This window comes from Triticum dicoccoides, chromosome 5B (assembly GCF_002162155.2).
Source record: "Triticum dicoccoides isolate Atlit2015 ecotype Zavitan chromosome 5B, WEW_v2.0, whole genome shotgun sequence".
NCBI lineage: Eukaryota > Viridiplantae > Streptophyta > Magnoliopsida > Poales > Poaceae > Triticum > Triticum dicoccoides.
In genome coordinates, this window is record NC_041389.1 from 58335058 (window position 1) to 58341549 (window position 6492).

A 6492-nucleotide genomic window follows, 5' to 3' on the forward strand; every position below is an offset into this window, starting at 1 on the left:
ATAGGGACTTAAAGTGGGCAGTTGGGACTTATGAAATAAGACTCTCAAGGAGGGACTTATATGGACTTATAGTTATAATATGGTCTTATAGGGACTTATAAGTCTCTGGAACCAAACAGATAAGGACTTTTTAATGACTTGGGACTAAAAAAAATCCTAGGACCAAACAGGGCCTTAGAAGAGAAGAAGAAGAAGAAAAGGGAATGCAAGGGAAGGAAGCGTGCCATCCATCGACTCGCTGGTTTCAGTGCACGCGAGCGCGTCTCCACAAGATCGTTTCCATCCATCCATCCAACCGCTCTCTTTGTCCTGTCCTGCTCGGAAACCAGCCATACTCATAATACTACCAAGTTACCAAGTAAGTGAATAGGGTACGAGCAGTGGCTTACAGGGAATACTTTATTGGCATCACCGATGCAGTTGCAGACGGAGCCGGACTGACCCCAATAAAAGATCCTGATCGATCAGTCAAACTCCTCAAGCTTCAGCATTGACAGAGCCGAGCTCTTTGACCATGCTTCGCAGGTTCTCCCAGGACACCCCGCCGGGCGCCGCGGCCTCCTCCGCGTTGACCTTCCACCCAGCCGTGCTCCCCCGCATGTCCTCCGCCTTCATCGCATGCCTGACGTGGCTAGCCACCTGCTCCCTCCTCACCTCGTCGTCAAGCCGGACCCCACACCCCACACCTCGCAGGCGTACTTGCAGTTGTTGTACCGGTCGACGAACCCCGGCCAGCACACCATCGGCACTCCGGCAGCCATGCTCTCGCAGGTCGAGTTCCACCCGTTATGCGTCAGGAAGCACCCCATGGCTGGGTGCCCTAGCACCTGATCCTGCGGGCACCACGTGGTCAGGAAGCACCGCCCTGCAGTCGCCGCGACGAACTCCGCCGGCAGTGAGCTCAAGCCAGCGCCGGCGCCAGCGCCGGGGATGCGGTTGTCCCAGATGGACCAGAGAAACGGTTGGCCGCTGGCGGCGAGGCCCCACGCGAACTCGGCGAGCTGGTCGGTGGAGAGGACCGTAAGGCTGCCAAAGTTGGCGTACACGATGGAGCCCGGTTGTTGCGTGTCCAACCACGCGAGTCACTCGCTGTCCTGCTTCCACAGGCCCAGGCCGCTGGCGGAGCCGGAGGCGTCGTCGTCCCTTGGCCTTAGGTGGTGGTTGAGGAGGGGGCCTAGGGGACCGACAGTGTAGATGCGCGGGTATTCGGCGCGGAGAGCGGCGAGGACGTCGGCTTCTAGGTCGTCGAAGGTGTTGAGGATGAGCGCGCCGGCCTTGGTGCAGCCGTTGGCCTCCACGATGTTGAAACGGAGGCCAAAATCGTCCGGGTCGGTCGTGCAGACGAAGCTGGAGGTGTCCGAGGCTGATCCGCGGCATGCCCGGGATCCAGTCGATGACCGTTCTACTCAGGTGTCCATTCGTCAAGCAGCTCTCGTCTGCAAACATACGTATGTAATAACAGTACAAACAATGAAACAAATACTAGTAAGTTTACTGTAAGTTGCTCAAAAAACAAAGGTTTGCCAAGTTGCTCGAAAATTTATAATAAGTCAATGTTTTATTTTTTTTGAATAAATTAAGGCAATGTTTGGAGGCAAAGAGTTGTAAAAATCACATTGAGTTTTGAGAAATGGATTTTTTTTATTGTTTCTCAATTGGATAGGAGAGAGGAGAGATGATTTGTGACAGACAAGTGCGGGGACGTGCATGTCCTTGGTGCTCGCCTTTTATTTTGGCTTCCGAATTTTAAAGTTTTATATCTTTTAAATAAAAAAATTCAAATTAAGTTCCCTTTACATGTTCGTGTTTCCCGTGACCAGCACTTTCAAATAAGATCCATTTTGTGATGACTTTTAAAAAAATGTTAAGTTCCAATTTTGAAACTTAGTACGAACAACCGATGACAATTAATTATTTTGTGTCTATGGCCAACAAAAAAAATTTCTTGAAATTATATCCCTCAAACTAGTTGAAACTTCGCAGTTTTAGATGCAAACATCATGAACCGTTGAAACTTGATTCTTTTTTAGGGATTTTCTTTTTCCCTCTGCCCTCACGCGGGATAGAACTACTGTGTGAATGGCGAGGCGAAACGAGTGGACGACATGACTTGACAGATGAGTGCCTCCGCACTCGCATGCCCTGCGCATTCGGGAAATAGTTGTAGCTCAATCACTCCATACCTAATGTGCACCAAGATTTGTGCTGCTACAAGAAAAACTCGTGTTGCCTGAAAAGACAAGCTCCCCATATGTGCCATGGCAGCGCAGGTTCTTCGGGTTGTTCGGTTGATGCCCGCCAAATCGTGGGCTTCGTGGGCACACCAAAAAATTGGCGGCTGATTTGGCCACCCCTAGTTTCGCCAATGAATTGGCGCAGAAGTACAAAGGAAAAGGCATGGTAAGTTGGTGAACCAAAGTTCATATCCAAACAAGATGCAGTGCTCCGGACAACGCCAAAATATTGACTGGGCATACGGGGGATCCAATCCAAATAGCCCATTGGTGCCCGGATGGCCTTTTCTTGTGGTAGCTTTCTTTTCTTCACATTCTTGTTTTTTTTTAGAACGAAGGCTTTAGAGGAGCCCGGTTTTGAATTAACAAAGCCATCAACCGGCCAGGAATAGGAATACAAGTGCGAAACCAACACAAGAAAACAGAAAAACGACAAGGTACAAAGACGCTGGACAGCAGCTCACAAGCCTCACACACACCAAGCTAAATAAGATCGAACATGGAGACACGCAGCTCGGAGATGCGTAGGTCATTCTTGTTCTATTAGCATGGACTTTTTTATCCAGATTGTGTGGACAAGGCAATGCAAATTGGAACTGTTGAATCAAACATTAGCCCCGAGAAGTTAATGGTGTGCTAAATGAGCTAGTTAGAGTTTGTCATCATAATAACTTCTCTTGTACTTGGGATGATGATCTTTTAAATGCTTACTCGTAAATATTGCAAATAATGTAAGTGTTGCTTTAGTTAATAAAGGTAGCTAGCCATGATGCCCTTTTCTGAAAAAAAAAGCATATAAACATTTTTTCAGCCAAAAAGAAGCATGGATTCTTTTAAGGAAGAAGTATAACTTTTGTCCTTAACTATTTGAAAAGTATAGAAATGATTCGTCAACTCTTAAACCAGGAAAACCTAGTCCCTCAACCGTCAAAAGCGGATAATTTTCATCCCTCGGGCCACTCTGGGTGGTTTTGGACTGACGTGGATCCGGTATTGACCAATAACTTCCCCACCTCATATGTATCCGGCCGCCGCGCTGCATCTCCTGCTCGCCCGCCGCCATGAAACTGGAGAAGCGGTGATGAAGGCGTCAACTCACGCAACATTAAGCGTGCTTGTCCCAACTTGTCGTCAAAGTTTTGACTTAATTTGATTTAAAATGTAAGAGAAAGCTCGGTATGCAAAGTAAAAAGTAACGGAGAGACCATTTTTCATTCTTACCTTTCACGTGTATGCATATTCAGTCCACATCATGTGTATGCATGTTATTTTTCATTGGCTATTAAGTTCACAATGCAAATATGTATGATATTAAGTTTATAAAATGGAAATGCTGTTTATTTTATGTGAACCAGGGACAAGCACACATCACTGTTGTTGTGAAATTTTTGTGTACATCTCAAACCACTCTTTTTTAAAGAGAATTTTATGCGGTGCACCTAAAATGACACATCAGCGATGTCAGCTCTATTTTTGGATGCACTACACAAAATGAAGGAAGTACTATCCAAGCTCCTAACTTTGAACGGGAGAAGTAAGAGTCTTTTCCAGTAATTTGAAGGAGTCATTGGAATATACTTCTGTGTCGTTATTGGATATTCAACGCCAGGACTCTTCGCCTCATTGGATCAATGTGAAGACTCTTCTCTCCTAAAACTAATTATCTTCACCCGCCAAAAAACTAATTAACTTAGCACTTGGTTGAATATGTTCATAGACATTTTGACGTATAACACTGTGTGTATGAATGTAATGCATTTTTGTTGTGCTTATATATAGTGCATGTCTATATAACTTTGTGTTGTAGTGCATCTTGGGGCTGGCTAGCAGTGCAGACCCAATTTGCATTACAAAAATATTGTCATCACTGACCGCCGGTATGCAAAGGTGCAATCAGTACAATACTTCCCAGCCGCCCCTCTTCAAGATCATCAATGACTGGCCGCACTACCTCTCTATGATGATAAAGTCCTCACTAACCCTGAACTACTGACAACCAATACGTAAAGGAGTTTAATTGTTAAACAATTCAATGAGGGAAGCTTAGCTACAATAGCTGCACTTATGTATTAGGGAGACTAGTTGCTAAGGTTTTAACGCACTTAGCACCTCATGTAAGCACCAATGCATTGGAAGTAGCCTAACAACCTGGCCTCCGATTCAGGATCCGATGCCGCACAGATTCGTGCCGAATTCGGCCAATTGCCAAGTTTTTCGGATGACCCGCCGGGTTTTTTTTGTCTTGGCAAGGGTTCCGAGTCAGAGGTGACGGGGATTACTTCTTGATGATACACATAGATATAAAGTCCACCAATATACTTCTTGATGATGCTTTGACAGCGAAGGTGTCTGACTTTGGAGCTTCAAGGTACATTCCTAAAGATAAAACAACAATTACAACGGTGGTGCAGGGAACATTGGGATATTTAGATCCTCTGTACGTTTATTGTGGCCGTCTAACAGAAAAAAGTGATGTTTATAGCTTTGGAGTTATTCTCGTTGAGTTGCTTACAAGGAAGATGCCAATTATATATAGATCCTCCACCGGTGATGGGCTAGTTGCACAATTTGTTGAACTACTTGCAGAAGGTAAATTGGTAGAAATACTAGATCCACAAGTAATTGAGGAGGGAGGTAGCCAAGTTGAAGTGGTAGCTTCTCTAGCTATGTCGTGCATAAAGCTAAGAGCAGAGGAGCGACCAACTATGATGTCGGTGGAGATGACACTAGGAGCACTTCAAGGACCCAAAGAGCATTTTCGGGTTCGGGATGCAACATATGAGGGGAGCTATTCGGCAATGAGGTATACATCACCTATAAGAAGGACAAGCTTAGAGGACACGAGAGGCAATATAGTCAAGAAGAAGAGTTTGTGTTGTCCGCAAGCTACCCTCGATAGTCTTACTTACAGTTTACGTGTGAAAGAGTTGGTATGTATAACATGCGTGTGTGTTGTGTATGTTCAAACATTGTGTGTGCTTCAATTTGTTGTTGCTTTAATGTTATGTTTCTAATCAAAGTATGTGAATTACATGGTTGATTGTTTCTTCATTGAACAACTACTTCCTTCATAATGTGGTCACTCACTACATATACTTATTTTTCTTCAAGCTGGGTTGCCCTAATCTCCATTAGTCACATAATAGAAATTCTGAAACAAAATTCAAGGTATATATAGCGCTCAAAATGTTGTTGATCAAAGATATAGTTAGCTAGTGCGGTTAATATTTTCTATTTCAAAATTCAAGGTGATTTTAAAAATAACTAGCAAAGTAGCCCCTTCCTGCACATCTGCGCGTACAACATATTTTTTCATAATTTTGAATCTTATATGGGAAATTAATATTTCGCAACTTTTAAGGGACGATTTCAGTGGACAATATCTACCAGAGAGCTCTAGAAATAGTTTTTAATGATGTATGCTGAATATATTAATTTGAAATTTTTATTAGTTATATTATTTTATGCAAACAATATATTTATCCTCTTTTAAAACCTTATATACGATAATATTATTTAGTAATTCCTACGATACTCATATGCTACTTGAAAGCTTATAGTTTTTCTAAAAAGTGTACTTTAATCTTTTTGTGTGCATTTTTTTTATAATGACAGAAGATCTAGAATAGTTGTTGTTTTACAGTGAATGGATAAAATATGGTGGGAGTTATTTTTACAAATAAGAATAATTAGGGTCAAATCTCAACTTTCAATCTTATGTGGGATATCTTTATTTCACAATTTTAAATGGGCATTTTTTGTGAAAACAAATGACAGCCGACCCCCTGGGTATGCCCATGTGAAGAATTCTGCCTAATACTACATGCATGTTGGTTGTACTCCCATGGTTGAACCTCTGGTTCCAGCATGGCTCCCCATCGGCAACGGTTCAGCACGTAGATGGTCACGACGAACAGTAGGTCCTGGTCGGCATTGGTCACCACCTGGTGCTCGACGCTCTTTTACCCGTCCTTAGTGAGCAGAGTCGTTGAGATTGACAACGAGCGTGCGAGCTGGGGTGAACGTGCACTCAGGCGCTAGCCCAGAGGACCTGCAGCCTCGCGCAGCCGGCGTCATGCTGGAGCACGGTGATCGCGCTCCCGTCCAGTAAAAGAAGTTCATCCACAGCGGCTGCACCGCGTCGCGGAACATCCCTGTGAGTGTGTCGAGAGCGATGCCACAGACTGGGCTGCCGGATGGACGCCGGCGTGACACCGAGCGCCAGCATGTTGCATCAGCAGAGCTTTTGGTCGTCGGC

At 44.4% G+C, this 6492-nt stretch overlaps 1 pseudogene; it reads right to left on the minus strand.

The window, feature by feature from the left end:
• Window positions 1–477: 477 nt before the first annotated feature.
• On the minus strand, window positions 478–1377 carry LOC119307062 (annotated as a pseudogene).
• Between the last annotated feature and the right edge of the window lie 5115 nt (window positions 1378–6492).